The sequence below is a fragment of the Meles meles genome, chromosome 1 (assembly GCF_922984935.1).
Source record: "Meles meles chromosome 1, mMelMel3.1 paternal haplotype, whole genome shotgun sequence".
Taxonomy (NCBI): Eukaryota; Metazoa; Chordata; class Mammalia; order Carnivora; family Mustelidae; genus Meles; species Meles meles.
The window spans coordinates 83,543,305-83,559,517 of NC_060066.1; the positions used below are offsets into that span (position 1 = coordinate 83,543,305).

The 16,213-nt window shown below is 40.6% G+C and overlaps 1 long non-coding RNA gene across 1 annotated transcript in view; it reads left to right on the forward strand.

Annotated features, from left to right (window-relative positions):
* Positions 1 to 2,543: 2,543 nt before the first annotated feature.
* LOC123937860 overlaps positions 2,544 to 16,213 on the forward strand; it is a 50,948-nt gene continuing 37,278 nt past the window's right edge. Inside the window, exon 1 of the long non-coding RNA XR_006817633.1 lies at positions 2,544 to 2,658. This is a non-coding gene — a long non-coding RNA (uncharacterized LOC123937860). The remainder of the gene's footprint in view (positions 2,659 to 16,213) is intronic.

The window sequence follows — 16,213 nt, forward strand, 5'->3', positions numbered from 1 at the left end:
TAATGGTCTGTGAAATACCTTCAGAAATATTTGCCTAGAGATCAAGTCTCTGTGGTCCTCAGGCCATAGGTCCATGAAATGCACGTAGAGTTACTCAATACACACGTTTGTAGATTCAAGGCAAATGGTTTGGGTAGGTAAAACCCCACTGGAGATTCAAGCTCAATATATTACTCTCAGAGATAAGGCTGAAGCTCTAGTGGGTTGTATATAAACTAATTATTTTTGATAGAAGGATAATGGCATAAACAGCTCTCAAACTTGGGGGGGGGGCAATTGGTTAGAAATATATATAGATATGTATATATTTATCTATAAGAGTGCCTGAATGGAAAGCGTGATTTATTTACTCACTTTTTACATTGGAGAAGGGTGGATGTAAGGAGGAAATGCATTCATTCCTTGTGGTACATTGCGTAAAGGCTAAACCATGTTTGATTTTCCCATTCATTGCTGGATGTGTGTTTCCTTTGTCCTCCCTTGTTTCTTTTGTTTATTGTTTACTAGGGGTTATGAGATCTGCTCTTTAATGCCCCTCCTCCTTTGTTCTTCTGCCACAAGGTGTGACGCCATTTGCTTATTTGTCCTTTGCTCAGAGCTACCTGTAGATAGGCATGCACAAAACAAAGGAAAATCATATCTTGTCCATCAGCTCCTCACACATTCAAAAGCTGTGCCCTTAATAAAAGAAGAATATTTCACTCCCTCTTTGCTCTTTGAGGGATGTAGGGATTCATCATGCTCTGAAAAGATATCTCTGATAATTATTTTAATGTAAGTAATGTGGGAAATATCTTTTATTTTTAGAGTTTTGCTAATGCTTTCAACTATTGGAAAAAATTAACATGCTACTTTCTTTCATCAAAACCATTCACTCTTCAGTATATTTAAATGTCATTAGTGTGGAGTGCTTCAAGTTCTAAGTAGGAATAAAATGACACTGAAAAATCAATGTGGATAATATAAAGACAAAAATATATATGGATTATTCTGCTTGGAATTGTAAATGTTCAGTGCTCATTAGCTTCTGATTCTGTTTCCAAGTGAGAAAAGGCAATAAATATACACATTACAATCAGGCCATGCTCTGTGTTTCTCTCCTTTTTCAAATCCTAAGAATATATCTGTATCTCTATACCTTTACGTGTATCTACATATCTTTTGATAACCACTCAATAACAGCTTTAGACAAAGCTGCTCATTTAGTGACACTGTGTTAAATCATAGCACCTCTTAGAAACAAAATTGGCACAAGTATTTTTGCCTGTGATTAAATTCACATACTATCTTGCTATTGAAAAAAAGTCATAGGCATGCAAAGCACCCCTCCAAAACAGCACAGTGCAAAGGGGGATGCTTATTCTATCTGGAGTCTGTTTGTTTGGGCCAGGGCTGTCATTTTCCCATAGTGTCTTCATTTATTATGCTAACTGACTTTCCAAGGGCAGGCAGGAGGGTATCTGCTCTGTGAATTATTCTCGGTTGGGGGGCTTTTAAAAGCAAACCTATTTTGTGCCCAAACAAAACCAAAAATCAATGTGTTTCTTTTCAAAGATGGGAGGGTTAATACCATGGTTGTTTTGTTCCCATCCAGTTATGTAACCTTGGGAACTTGTTTCTTTGCTTTCAGGATTTGTACAAAACACATTAAAGCTAAACAATAGGCGGGAGTCATAGAAGCAACCCTGGAGCTGTGTCTTGGAGTTCCTCCTCTGGGTTTGGGAATCTCCAATTAGTTTTATCTCAAGTGCTGACTCTGTGTGTGTGTGTGTGTGTGTGTGTGTGTGTGTGTGTGTGTGTGTGTGTAGTTAGCTCCAATTAGTTTTATCTCAAGTGCTGACTCCGTGTGTGTGTGTGTGTGTGTGTGCTTAGTTAGCTCCAATTAGTTTTATCTCAAGTGCTGACTCCGTGTGTGTGTGTGTGTGTGTGCTTAGTTAGCTCCAATTAGTTTTATCTCAAGTGCTGACTCCGTGTGTGTGTGTGTGTGTGTGTGTGTGTGCGCTTAGTTAGCTCCAATTAGTTTTATCTCAAGTGCTGACTCCGTGTGTGTGTGTGTGTGTGTGTGTGTGTGTGTGTGTGTGTGTGCTTAGTTAGCTGGCATGCAACACACTTCCCCAGGGTTGTTTCCTTTTTCCTGAGATTTGGCGAAGGGTAAAGTGTCGGAGTCACATGGATACAAAGCATTTGATGAATGTCCAAGTCACCGCTGTGGCTGTCGGAGCTGCCTCTCCTCCAGCCCCGGCCGCGTGAGGCCAGAGCCATGGGGCTCAGCCTACAGGTCCCGGGCAGGGGCCATCTCCTTGTCTGCTCAGAGCCTCGCGCCTCCCGCGCCGGAGTTCCAGCTAGCGCACTCTATTCTCCCAACACCCCAGCCTCTCCCCAGCATGTAAAGTCGCCCATACCTCCTCGGACTTCTCAGAGGCAGCAACTTTCCCCTCTGGCCGGCGCGGGGCGGGGCACCAGTCGGCACCGGCATAGCGCGCAGGACTGCAGCCTTGCGTCCCGCCGCCCACCTCGTGACCGACGAGAGCCGCGGGGATGCCAGCGCCGAGAGCGCCCAAGACCTGGAGAAACAGCTTCGCCTGCGCCTGTTGCATGCTCAGCGAGCTCCAGAAGACCGAGCGGGACTATGTGGGCACGCTGGAGTTCCTGGTGTTGGTGAGTGTGTCCCTGCGCGGCAAGGCAGGGGGTGGCGGGCGGCGCGGGGCGCGGATCCCGGAGAGGCCGCTGGAAGCGCGCGCGGCATTGTCTACTGGGGACGGGGTACCGCTCCCAGCGTCGCGGGACCATGAACCCGCGCACGGACACTATGCTCGCCCGCACGTGGACCCCGGGCGGGGCTGTTTCACGCCTGGACACGCAATGAGTTTGCCAGGGCCTTGGAGATAGGCGGGCTTGAAAAGTTAGCTCCAATGGGAGAAGGCTCTTGTCCCCGGAATCCCTGCTTACCCCATCTTTCCTCACTCTTTACCCCGTCCCCGGCTGCCTTATGTAATTTTTTTACCCTCTTCTCTTCCTCCCCTGGGATTTTAAGACTTTGGCTTGGTGATTAAAGTCAGTTTACCACATTCAGGCACATTTAGTTAAAAGAAAAAAAAATCCTTGATTGCTTTAGAGCTTGAGTTCATTATTCAGATTAGATGGCAGCGAAGTCCCTTGGTTATAATAATCTTTGAAACATAGGATTCTGGCGGGGGCTAGAGAACTAGCAGCGGGGTTATGATCTCTAGCGGCTGTTGGCTATTAAAGCCACCTGTGGTGCTTACCCTGTTCTAGCTCTGCAGTCTCCTACTCCCATCCTCCATCCCGGGTTTAAATTTGTTCCCCGCTCAGCTTCTGGATTCTCTGTTCACACTGAGCCCAGGAGAGTAGTATAATAAAACTAGTGTCAAAAAACTTCAAGATTTCATAGAAAGAACTGGCAGGAACTTTGTTTCAAAGTTTCAGCTTGACGTATTGGAAGGCTGCTCTGGAAACGTTTCATTCATTTTAGAGCCAGAAGGGGCAAAACTGAGTGAAAGAAACTTCTGAGACATCACTCAGAAATTGAATTTTTTCTATTCATTGTTGCAAAGACAAAAGAGCATTGGCTCCTTTCCACGCAGATGCCTGGGAGAGCATAGGACTGAGGAGCTCTTAGCCTTTGCAATCTAACTCACATCTTCAAACCTTCTGCTCCTTCCACCTCCGTGTTGCGTGCCCTCGTGGTCCAAAGGGAAATGTTTCAAAGGCCAAAACTTTCCGCTCAGTGTTCTGTAAGATGTAAACTTTCTGCTTATAATTATGGTAGAGGAATTCACTTCTTTGCTATGTCAAGAAGGAGAGAACAATGTTTCAATACAGGTTGACTTCTGGTTGACTTCTCAAATTAAAATCAGTATACCTGAGCCCCTGGGGCCACATTCTTTGGAAATATTTAGATATTTGAGAATATATGGGTAATTGGTGATAAATTGGATTGTTGTACACTTCCATGCAGCAATGTTCTAAAAAGCATGTTTTTAAGATTTGACTTTTTTACAAAGTTATTACAATTTTATTGTAAATATTGTAAATATTGTAAATATTGTAAATATTATTGACTATATTCCCTATGTTGTATGTTTCTATGACATTTTATAATCAGAAGTGTGTACTTCTTAATCCTCTTCATCTATTTCACTTATCCTCCCACCCCTCTCCCTGCTGGCAACTGCTTGTTTGTTCTCTGTATTTATGAATCTGTTTTTCTTTGTTGTTGTTTGCTTGTTTTGTTTTTTAGATTCCACTGTAAATTAAATTATATGGTGTCTTTCTGTCTGACTTACTTCACTTGGCATAATACTATCTGTGTTGTCACAAATGACCAGATTTAATGCTCTTTAATGGCTGAGTAATATTCCATTGTGAATTTCATATTCTATTCCATACCACATCTTCTAGATCAATTCATCTATAGATGGATGCATAAGTTGCTTACATACTGTAAATAATGTTGCAACAAACATAGGTGTACATATATCTTTTTGAGTTGGTGTTTTCATTTTCCTCAGGCAAATGCCCAGAACTGGAGTTACGAATCATATGATACTTCTATTTTTAATTACTTGAGGAACTTCCATACTGTTTTCCAAAAGGGCCCCACAAATTTACATTACCACCAACAGTGCATGAGGGTTTCCTTTCCTCCATGTCTTTACCAACACTTGTTATTTCTTGTTTTTTTGATACTAGCCATTCTGACTGATGTGAGGTGGAGATTTGACTTTTAATAGCTTCAGATTTGCCTTTCATGAAACTTCATTGGTGACAAAGTTCTTTGACTTTTGAAAAATCTGAGCCACTTCTTAAACTGTATTAGTTACTTCTTTCTAGAGGTATATGAAAAAAGTACTGTGCAGAGTCCTGAATTGTAGAAATAGAGATCTAACCTAATCTACATCAAAAACTAATTTGTTGATCTTTATTTAATATATGCGTTTTTCCTCTAACCTTAGCACTTGATTATTAAAATTGAAAACTTATTGCTAGATAGAGTTGGGTAAGAAATTGTGGGAGGGGATACATGGGTGGCTCAGTTTGGTTAAGCATCTGTCTTTGGCTCTGGTCATGATCCCAGGGTTCTGGGATGAAGCCCCACATTGGAGTCTTTGCTCAGCAGGGAGCCTGCTTCTCTCTCTGCCTGCTGCTTCCCCTGCTTATGATCTCTCTCTGACAAATAAATAAATAAAATCTTAAAAAAAAGGAAAAAAAAGAAATTGTGGGAGGTATAAAGTAAATTAATTATATGTACCTATTTACAAGTAGTTCATTTAATGATTTCATTCTTCTTATTTCATTCAGAAATTATGGACTCTTCCACTTTTATTTTTCTTTGTCCATTATTTTGTGCACGTACATCCAGTACTTATGCACAAACATGTTCACACACACACACAAACACACTAATTGGCCTGTCATCCTAAACAAAAGTTTACCCTGACTTATTTTTAATCATAATCATTGAAAGCCTCAGATCTACTTGTAATACACTTTTAGATTTTCTTTTCTGAGTATTTATTTTTTCATTATTATTTATAGTAACACTGAATATGCATGTATTATTACTTGTTCACCTTCTGTTGATGTAGTCAATCTAGTTCTAACTTTAACGTAAGCTAATAATATACCAAGCTTTAAAAATATTCAAACTCTTTGGCCTGGCGATTCTTTTTCTAGGAGTCCATCTTGAAGGACTGATCAGAAATGTAGACAAACCATAAAAGTGATTTTTAAAAAAAGTTAGCACTAGTATTAAATAAGGGATACATTTGTTGTAAAAAATCTGGTAGTGCATTTCTAAGTCAAATGTAAATATTTGTTAGATTAGTCATTGTTTTAGATTTCTGTCCTTGTTTCAGCCATTAACATGCAGGAAGGGTAACTCTTATTTTTATTATGAAGAGATAGAAAATGTATTTTTAGTTTTATCAAGAACACATTTTTGACTTACAAGCCCATAAATAATCAAACAAAATGGTATTTTTTCTCTTGATGAAATGATCATATGACCTGAAGGGGAAAACTTTTCATACTAAGATCTTTTATACTTCTTTTTCTTTTAAAGATTTTTAAAAATTTTATTTGAGAGAGAAAGAAAAAGAGCATGTGATCATGAACCAGGGGAGAGGTAGAGGGAGAAGGAAAAGGAGAAGCAGAGTCCCTGCTAAGGGGAGCCTGACTGGGGTTCTATTCTAGGACTCTGGGATTAAGACCTGAGCATTTAAGTCAGATGCTTAACTGACAGAGTCACCCAGGTACCCCTAAGATCTTTTATACTTCTAATTCCTTTCTGTTCTCATTTCCAACCCTTTCATTTTTTAAAGCGAGAACAACTTTCCCACCCCACAGATAGCTGGTATATAGAGTGATTCTCGCTTCCCATGGGATCTCTGGCTTCTTTTGTTTCTTACTAGCCCTTCTATCCTTTTGTATTCCCACTGGGCTTTCAGGGCTCCATTCCTTGAGGAAACTTCATAATCCTGTCCTCTCTGCTGTCCCCCCTACCCCATGCCAGGCTACAGTGCTCACTGCTTTGTAGTTTCTTCTTCCCTGCACCAAAGGAGACTTATACATGTATGTGTTTACTTTGGTCTCATTCTATTAGAATGTAAGCTTCTTGAGGACAGGCCCATATTTTACTTGTGTGTTTTTCCACAGAATTTTGTGCAGTGCTTGTGAAATCATAGGCCATACCAAGATCAGGATGTCTTCCCAGACCCATCTGAGTGAACAGAAGAAGGGCAGAGCAGGACCAGCTTCATGGGTGTGCATGCTGTGCGCTTTGCTCTGGGCTTCGTACTCAGAAGGACCTGGAACTTGGTTTAGAGCTCTGCTAACACTGTCTTGAAATTTGTGCTAGTTTTATCTTTGAACTTGTGTTTTACAAGTGAAGTCCATTGGGATAGTAGAGTGTGAGTAGAGCTAATATATGAAAGAAAGAGAAAAGCTTTATATTTTAATACCTCTTTTTTTTAAAGACTTTATTTGACAGAGAGAGAGAATGAGAGAGGGAACACAAGCACGGGGAGAGGGAGAGGGAGAAGCAGGCTTCCTGCTGAGCAGGGAGCCCAATGCAGGGCTCAATCCCCTGACCCTGGGATCATGACCTGAGCTGAAGGCAGAGGCTTAACCAACTGAGCCACCCAGGTGCCCCTATTTCAGTATCTTTAATAACACATTTCCCCCTGCTTTTTGAGCAAAAGGCCTCACATTTTTATTTTGCACTGGGCCTGGAAAATCTTGTCGACACATTTCACTCTGGCATTGTGGCCGGTTGGCTATGACCATTTTTGTCTAAAATGGGACACTTCTGAGGGTGAAAGGGAGTGTTATTAATAATTACACTGGGAAACAGATGTAACCCTGGAGTGTTCCTGGTAAATCAGAATGTGCTGTTCTTCCACATTGCGGGCACATGAGTTACATGTCTTGTCATAAACAAAAGATTTTGAAGTTTGTTACCTGTCTAGGCGCTGACCTCAGATAGCCCAGAATCTGAGTCCTGTCTCTAATTTACTAGTTAACTTTGGACACATTCCTAAACCTTTCAAGCCCCATTTTCTTCATCTGTAAAATGGGGAACCAATAGCATTTCTCAAGGTTGCTGTAAGGATGAGATGATGGATGCTTTGGGCTCTGCCCAGTCCCTGACTTACAGGAGTGCCCTATATATGGTTACTGTTATTTCTTCTGATGCTACAGTTGCTACACAGAGGTACCCATACTGGTCAGCCTTAGTGTCTAATTTTTGCATGGGTGATATTCCTCTTTACACTTTCTGTCTCTGAGTCTCTTCTTTACTTCTTCCCCCAGTGTTTCCCCTTCTTTTCATGCAGTCCTTCTTCCCATGATATTCTTATTTTTTAAAAGATTTTATTTATTTACTTGTCAGAGAGAGAGAGCGAGTGAGCGCACACACAAGCAGGGGGAGTGGTAGGCAGAGGGAGAAGCAGACTCCCTGCCGAGCAGGGAGCCCAGTGTGGGACTTGAACCCTGGAATCATGACCTGAGCCAAAGGCAGACACTTAACCAACTGAGCCACCCAGGTGTGCCCCATGATATTCTTATACATACTCTGTTGACTTAAGACTGCAAGAACACTTTGCAGTCTATAAAACAACAACCATAATTAGTATGCCATTTTACAGTTTATAGTAAATAATTGCATATTTATTATCTGATTTGGGTTGATATATATGCCTCTTACTCTTTCAAATGGTGCTCCGTAGAGTTCCAGGGTTCTGTGGTTTGGCTTCAGGGTTCTGTGGTTTGGCCCTCATAGAGGGTGAGCAGGAACTGAGTTGGATGGTTTCAGGCTTTCCACTCAACCTCTCCTAGCACAGCCCCATCTTCTTCTGATTTGTGCCTTTGCTAAAGCAGTTAGAAAAGCCTCTTACCTAGATAGTAAACTCCAAGAGAACAGGAGTGGTGCATTTTTCTCTTAGGTACAGTTTTCTTGGCCTAAATATAGTGGTGTGTAAATAGGTACACAGGGAAACAAACAAATCAAACAAAAGCAAACACACAGTTTGAATGAGTCCAAAAACAACTTCCTTCAGTCACGATCTAACTTTTTCCAGGCAAGGATAAACGAATTTAACACATTACCTTTAGGTTTGTGCTATCCCGGCTGAATTATGTGATCGTCAAATTCATATGCTGCCATCCTAACCCTCAGTATACAAATAATTACAATGCCATGTGGGCGAGGCAATGATAGAGTAATAAGCAAAGTTGCATGGAGGCATTAAGGGGCCCCTTCAGTCCGGGGTCAAGGGAAGTTTTGGGAAAGAGGTGACGGATAGCTTCTGAGGGATGAGGAGAATATGCCAGACTGGGAAGACAGCTAACTATCCATCCGGAAAGAGCAGCGTGTTCCGTGTGACCTTCATATGACATTTTGGGGCTGCTGGCATGACGGTGCATAGGCGATGCTGACAACTCTTTGTTGACGGAGACTGATAAGTTCTACATGCTTTTGGATACTTTTGGGTATTGGTAGGAGGTGAAGTAAGTTCAGTCCAGTTTGAGAAGGATTGTGTGTTTAAGAATTCTTTCTCCCTTTCTTTCTTTCTCTCTATTTTTATTATTTATTTGAGAGAGAGAATGAGAGAGGAAGAGAGAGAGAGAGTATGAGGAGGGGAGAAGCAGACTCCCTGTTGAGCAGGAAGCCCGATGCTGGACTCGATCCTGGGACTCCATGATCATGACCTGAGCTGAAGACAGTCTCTTAGCAAGCTGAGCCACCCAGATGCCCCAAGAATTCTTTTTTTATTTTTATTTTTTAAGATTTTATTAATCTATGTAAAAGAGAGAGTGGGGGAGAGAACATGAGCAGGGGGAGGGACAGAGGGAGAAACAGACTCTCCACTGAGCATGACCTGAGCCAAAGGCAGACACAACTGAGTCACCCAGGCACCCCTAATTGAAGAATCCTGACTTTAACTAAAAGTAGTAGGAAATCAATTGTGAGGGGACACCTACTGTCCTGTTAGTAGTAAACAAATTTGAGAGCTCCAAAGTTGGCACTGGAAAGGGATGTCTTGTGGGATAAAGTTACTAGGCCAAGATTTCCTGAATCACCGTCTCTGAATTTCACCTTGGGATTCCTTCTCTCTGTTCCCTATGTCTACGACCTCTCTGGTCCTCAGCAATCCACTTAAGCATACAGCGAAGACCTTTCCTTGCTTCTCTTAATCTGGGACATGTTATAATCTTCAAAACATTATTCTTGAGTAGGGAAGAACAGAGGCCAGTAATCCTAGAAACAACGTGAAACACAAACATAGTCCAACTTGTATAATAGAGATTCCTTCTCCTAACCAAGTGGCCTTTCAGGGCCGGAGACTCGGACCTATTTTTATCTTAAGCCCCAATGTAGTTCCTAACTGACCCCCTGGCTGGGCACACTCCTGGGCTGACTTGGGGGAGTGCTTTGTTTTCTAAACATTAACTTGAACATGTATGTATGAGGATGGCCTCAGGACACTGCCCTTAGGATGTCTTGAGTCTCGTAGTGAATACACCTTAGTTCATTCATAATTCAGATATTTGGAATATTAATCATTATGGCCAGAGCCTACTCCCTATACAGAGGAATGTATTTTTAGTCTTATGGTTTCATCTGCATAGTTGTACCTTATTATAATGCCATTAATATAAGAATAGTATCTACTGAGATTAGCTTTGTTTCTCAGCAAGAGAATTCTGTCAGTAGGATTGAGGAATGAAGACTGGAGTCTGGTTCCCATTGGGAGCTTCTGCCATTGCATTGGTCCAGGTAAGAAATGTGGAATGTCTGATTTAAGACAGAATCAATGAAGAAGATAAACAAACCAAAACAGAATAAAACCCAAAACAAACCACAAACAGGAAAACAAGCACCCACCAACTAGGAGACATCCTTGGTTGGAACTTTTGGTAGGTGTGTTCATTCAGAAGTGGAGGTTTCTGTAGAAGGGAGAACATTGTGTGGAACTTAAGCCTGTAGTTTGAAAACAAGATGAATACAAGGGACAGAAGAGCATTGGGACGAGGAAAAAGGTGAATTTGGTTTTGGACTCGCTGGGCTGCAAATTCTGCTGTTTTTGAAGATATGAATATGAAAGTTAAGAAAGAATTTGGGGGGCGCCTGGGTGGCTCAGTGGTTTAAGTGTCTGCCTTCGGCTCAAGTCATGATCCCAGGGTCCTGGGATAGAGCCCCACGTCGGGCTCTCTGCCCAGCAGGGAGCCTGCTTCCTTTCCTCTCTCTCTGCCTGCCTCTCTGCATACTTGTGATCTCTGTCTGTCAAATAAATAAATAAAATCTTTAAAAAAAAAGAAAAAAAGAGAAAGAAATTGGGGCAAAAATTAGAGTTCTAGAAATTAACTTATCATATTTTTTTGAAGTCATCAGGTGGATGAGATGCCCTAAGGGGATGAACTTGAGGAAAAAAGCCATATAGACACAGGGTAGGTTGTTGGAAAGCCAGCATTTGAAGGATGGAGGAAGAAGTAGATTGCATTGGTGACCCAGACTGAGCCATCAAAGGTTGAAACAAAGAACCAGGGAAGAGTGATCTCTTGAAATCCAAGGAAGGACCTAGTAGTACCCAGGAGAAAGTCTTCCTTAGAACTTTTGAGAAGTAGGTGGTGGGAAGACTGAAAAGGCCCCTGGATTTGGCAATTAAATGCCTATCATTGGGCTTTAGTTCAGGAGTGTGTGAGCAGAAGACTGACAGACAATGAGCTGAGACCCCAGTGGAAGCTGAGGGATGAAGACCAGTGGAAAAACTATACTGAGACTTTGTCAGTAAATGCAAGGGGAGAAGTAGGTTAGTAACAGAAGCAGGTGATTTTGTCGAGGGATATTTGAGGAACTGCCATGTCACTAGGAGATAAAGAAGATCCTTGGCAAGATTCACTGCCACGAAACACCCACAACAACACATCGTTGCATGTGTTGCACTGTAATGCCAAGAGTGGGCCGGCTGTCTTGGATACTTTTAAATTTCTGCTGCTTCTCTAGTGTAGCATGTGAGGAACTGCTGGGATGGCCTTTGTGCCTCCTTTTGCACACTCACCAGCATCCTGCTGGGACAGTAGGGTGCGGTGCATGGTACAGAGCATGGGTTTAGGGAATCTGATGACCTGGGTTAAAGTTCTGGCACTGAAACTTACAAACTGTGTGTAACTTTGGGCAAATTACGTAGCCTCTTTATGCTTGGTTTCATATTTGGAAAATACATTTAATAATATCTCACAGGCTGGCCTCAAGTTCAAATCAGCTTCTGTAGGTATAGTGCTGATAGGTAGTAAGGGTTTCCTCTTTTTCCTTTCTCTTCCTGCCTCACAGACAGAGTCTGGTGGTTGTTGAGGCTACCTAGCCTGCTTCTGGGCCCTTTCTCTTCCAGCCTGGAAGCATACTGGAGGTTTTAATAGATAAGTTTTAATAGAAAGGTCCTGAGGAGGCTGGAGGGGCCTTCAGGATTGCTGGTGAGGTGTGGTCTTCGAGGAGGAGAGGGAGTGGTAAGGGTGTTGGAGATGCGGGTTGGGAGTGTGTGGAAGGTGCAGAGTAGTTTGCCTCTGGGAGGAACAAAGGAGGCAATGCCTAGAGTTATTTTAGAGGAGAGGGGAGTTGGAGGTTTCTGCCTGGTGACCTTTACTTTTATATGAAATTGAACTATTGTTTTCTTTGTGTTCTGTTTTGTTTGTTTTTGCTGAGAGTAAGGCCTATGAAGACAGTGGTAAAGATTTGAAACATACACTTTCAAGAACAGTAAGGGGAACTGAACTCAGGTATCTGAGGTTGGATGTCTGACTGTCTTTGTGTAATCATTCTTTTATTTATTTATTTATTTTAAAGATTTTATTTATTTGACAGAGAGAGATCACAAGTAGGCAGAGAGGCAGGCAGAGAGAGAGAGATAGAGAGGAAACAGGCTCCCTGCTGAGCAGAGAGCCCAATGTGGGACTCGATCCCAGGACCCTGAGATCATGACCTGAGCCGAAGGCAGCGGCTTAACCCACTGAGCCACTCAGGCACTCTCTTTTATTTATTGTTGCTATGATTTTTAACAATTTTATTTATTTATTTGAAAGTGAGGGGGAGAGAGAGCATGAGCAGTGGGGGGAGAGATAGAGGGAGAGGGAGAAGTAGATTCTTCTGCTAAGCAGGGAGCTCAATGAGGGTAGAGGGGGGAATGACTCAATCCTAGGACCCTAGGATCATGGGATCATGACTGAGCCAGAGCCAAAGGCAGAAGCTGTTTAACTGAATGAACCACCCAAGCACCCCATGCGTATTCTTTTAAAAGTGACTTTCTTAATGCAACATATAAATTTAGAAGTCAAAATAGAGAAGTAGCTTCACCTGATTTCTTATATTATGACTAGGTTCAAATCTTGGAAATAATGACATAATCATTTTTTTAAACCATGACACAAATTGTGTAGAACTTCTGTATTATTACATTTAATGCACACAGCAATTACTATGCACATTCTTTTGAAAAGGAACATTGATTTATCTGACAACATTTTGATAACATTACATTTTTTTCTCAGTACTGTCTTTTAGCATTGTTCTGTTGAGTGTTCTCTTATTATATACCTGGTTTATACTTTAATTCCAAATAAAATTGTTATATTTGAGTTTTGAGTACAATTAGTTTAACCTAAAAATAGTTGTTTCTGTTTACATGAATTCTTTAAAATTATTATCTATAATATTTACTTTTCATAATAGATGAATTTTTATTCTCAGTGTATTGTAATTGCATTAGCTATATTAAAATCAAGATTTCTTTGACTTATTATATTATTGCCTCAAACAATAACAAATTCAAAATCACCCCTTAATAAATGTTTCTTTGCTTAAAACTATGGTTGGGCCAATTTTCAAATGGTGTTCAGTATATTCATTCAAATCCTGAGACATCTTATAAAAACTTTTTTTTCAATTTTTCCCATTCTCTGAACAATCATTGAATTTTATCCAAGAATTCAATGATTGTAATTTTAAGAAAATTGATATGTTAAGTTGAGGTTATGGTTTTTAAACATCTCTAGTTAGTATAGATAACTTCAGACTTTGATTCCATGCATAAATTTGTAGTATTCTAGCCTTACCATATAGCTAAGCATACTGTACAAAAAAGGACCTGTGTTGTTGGAGAGTAGCTAAGCCAAGGACATTATGTTCTGTCATCAATGTGAAATGAGTATTTTCCATTAAAAGACAACCCCTTCACTTGGAAAGGTTAAATGGTATAATACTTAAGAAATGACGGCATCGGGTTAAATTTAGAATACTGACATAAAAATATTCTCTGGGTTAATAGCAAAAATACAGTAATATAGAATATGAATGAGTAAACATTTTTATTTATTTTAAAACTTTGTTTCTCTGGGAGAGTCGCCTAAGAGTTGATGTCTGTGTTTGACTTTGCTTTGCTACTTTTGTTATTTTAATTATCTATTGAAGTTGTCTTCTTGACAGTAGAAGAGGCTTTATAGATGGTGACACATTTTCAGTGATTGTGCAAGAAATGTGGATGTTTTCCTTTGCTGCCTGGTAATGCTTCACCTTGGCCTCGCTTTCATGCTCCTTTGGTTTCTAGTTTTTTTCTTGTTTGAGACTATTGCCCCAAAGAAACAAATCTTAGGATTCCAAAAATAACATCTCCCATTCCAAAGTTTTTTTTTTTTTTTTTCTGTCAGTAGCACTTGGGGGAGAGCTATGGAAAGACATTTTATCATCTAGATGTTAGTCCCATACTTGCATATTCCAAGATTGCTTTAATAGTTCATTATTTCCCCAGAACTAAAATTATGGAAGGAAAGGGAATTTTCATTTTCTACACTGTGTGTCTGTGTGTTGGCTTTTGTGTGACTTTAATATATTTTTATATGTTATGTAGGAATATTTTTGTATTCATATATTTATTCTACTAAAAATTTTTGAATATTTTAAACACTTTATGCCGGGGTTTCTAGTATCTCTTGAATAATGAGATGTCTGGCAGAGATTTCTAATCGCTCCCAATGTCCAATATTCTTTTCTTCCATAGTGATAAAAGTTTTAGCTCAGGCCATGATTATCTAACTTAAGATTGCATGTCTCAGCCTCCCTTGCTGTTAAGTGTGAGCCTATGAATAGGGTCTGGGTAGTGGGTTGTGAGCAGAAGTGGCATGGGTAACTTCCAAGGTGTACCTTGATAATGGAGGAGTATGCACTCTCTCCCTTCTCCCTGGGTGGTGTGAGGATGTGATGGTAGGAAATGAGGCAGCCATTTTCGACAATGATTTCATTGAAATGGAGTCACATGTTGAGGATAACAGAACAACAAAACAGAAAGAGTCCATTTCTTTACTAAAACAGTCTAACTGGTATCCTGTCAAAAATGGGTCTGTAAAAATAAGTCAGTATTTACTTAACTCTGCCCTAACATCATCTTTTTTGACATTTTTACATTGTGCTTCCAATTTTTCACTGATTTATGCAAATTATTAATGAATTGGCAAACTTTAATCGATTTTTCTGCCTTTGTCTTAACTGAGTAATCCTAACGTTTTAAATTTATTTCTAGCTTTTCTTTAATGAAAGTTCACCAGTGATTTCCCTGGATTACACTAAAACTACACTCTCTTTTGCTCTTGGTAAACTTTCTTTTTTTGTTGTTAGAAAAAGAACAGTATATTTATTTATTTTTTTAAAAGATTTTATTTTTTTATTTGACAGATGGAGATCACAAGTAGGCAGAGAGAGAGGAGGAAGCAGGCTCCCTGCTGAGCAGAGAGCCCGATGCGGGGCTCGATCCCAGGACCTTGATATCATGACCTGAGCCGAAGGCAGGGGCCTAACCCACTGAGCCACCCAGGCGCCCCAAGAACAGTATTATTTTTAACCTATGTTTCTATATTTTTTTTCCCTGAAGGCCAGGTTTTGTGTGTTTGTTGTGTATATTTATAAGAACATTTGTTCAGCTGCTTTGACTGAGGTTAAACAACAGTAGTTTAAACGACAAGGATTGTTTGTGACTATGAAAGCCGAATGTAATCAACATGGCTTTTTGTGTGTGCGTTCTGTCTTGGAGCTCTGCTTATTTAATTTTTCAATTCGATTGCCTAACAGTATTTCAGAGGAGTAAGCAGCTTGGCTCTATCAGGTCACTGAGTATCCCATTCCTTCTATCTTATTGCTCCACCATCCCCTAGGACCCATTAAATCAAAGTCTATAGGAGAGAAAGCCAGGCATCAGTATTTTATATAGTTTCTCCAGGTGGTTCCAATGTGCAGAAGGTTGGAGAACCAATACACGAGGGTCTTCTTGCCCATAGGGGTCGAAGCTGGCTTACAGATCCCTTTCTCATTCCAGCTCTAAGGGGACAGAGGCAAATTCCACACATCACTTTCACTCTCATCCCCTTGGCCAGAACGTCATTACATGGCTGAACCAGCTGCAGGGGAGACTGGAATAGTGCTATCTAGTTGGGTAGCCATGTATACGGCTGAAATTTGGGAAGTTCTGCACTAATATAAAGAAGTAGAAAATAAATATTGAGGAGCAAGGTGTAAAACTTAGGCTCCAGTGAAACATTAGGATTGGTTCTTTTTTTTTTTTTAAGACTTTATTTATTTATTTGACAGAGACACAGGGAGAGGGAACACAAGCAGGAGGGACGGGAGAGGGAGAAGCAGGCTTCCAGCTGA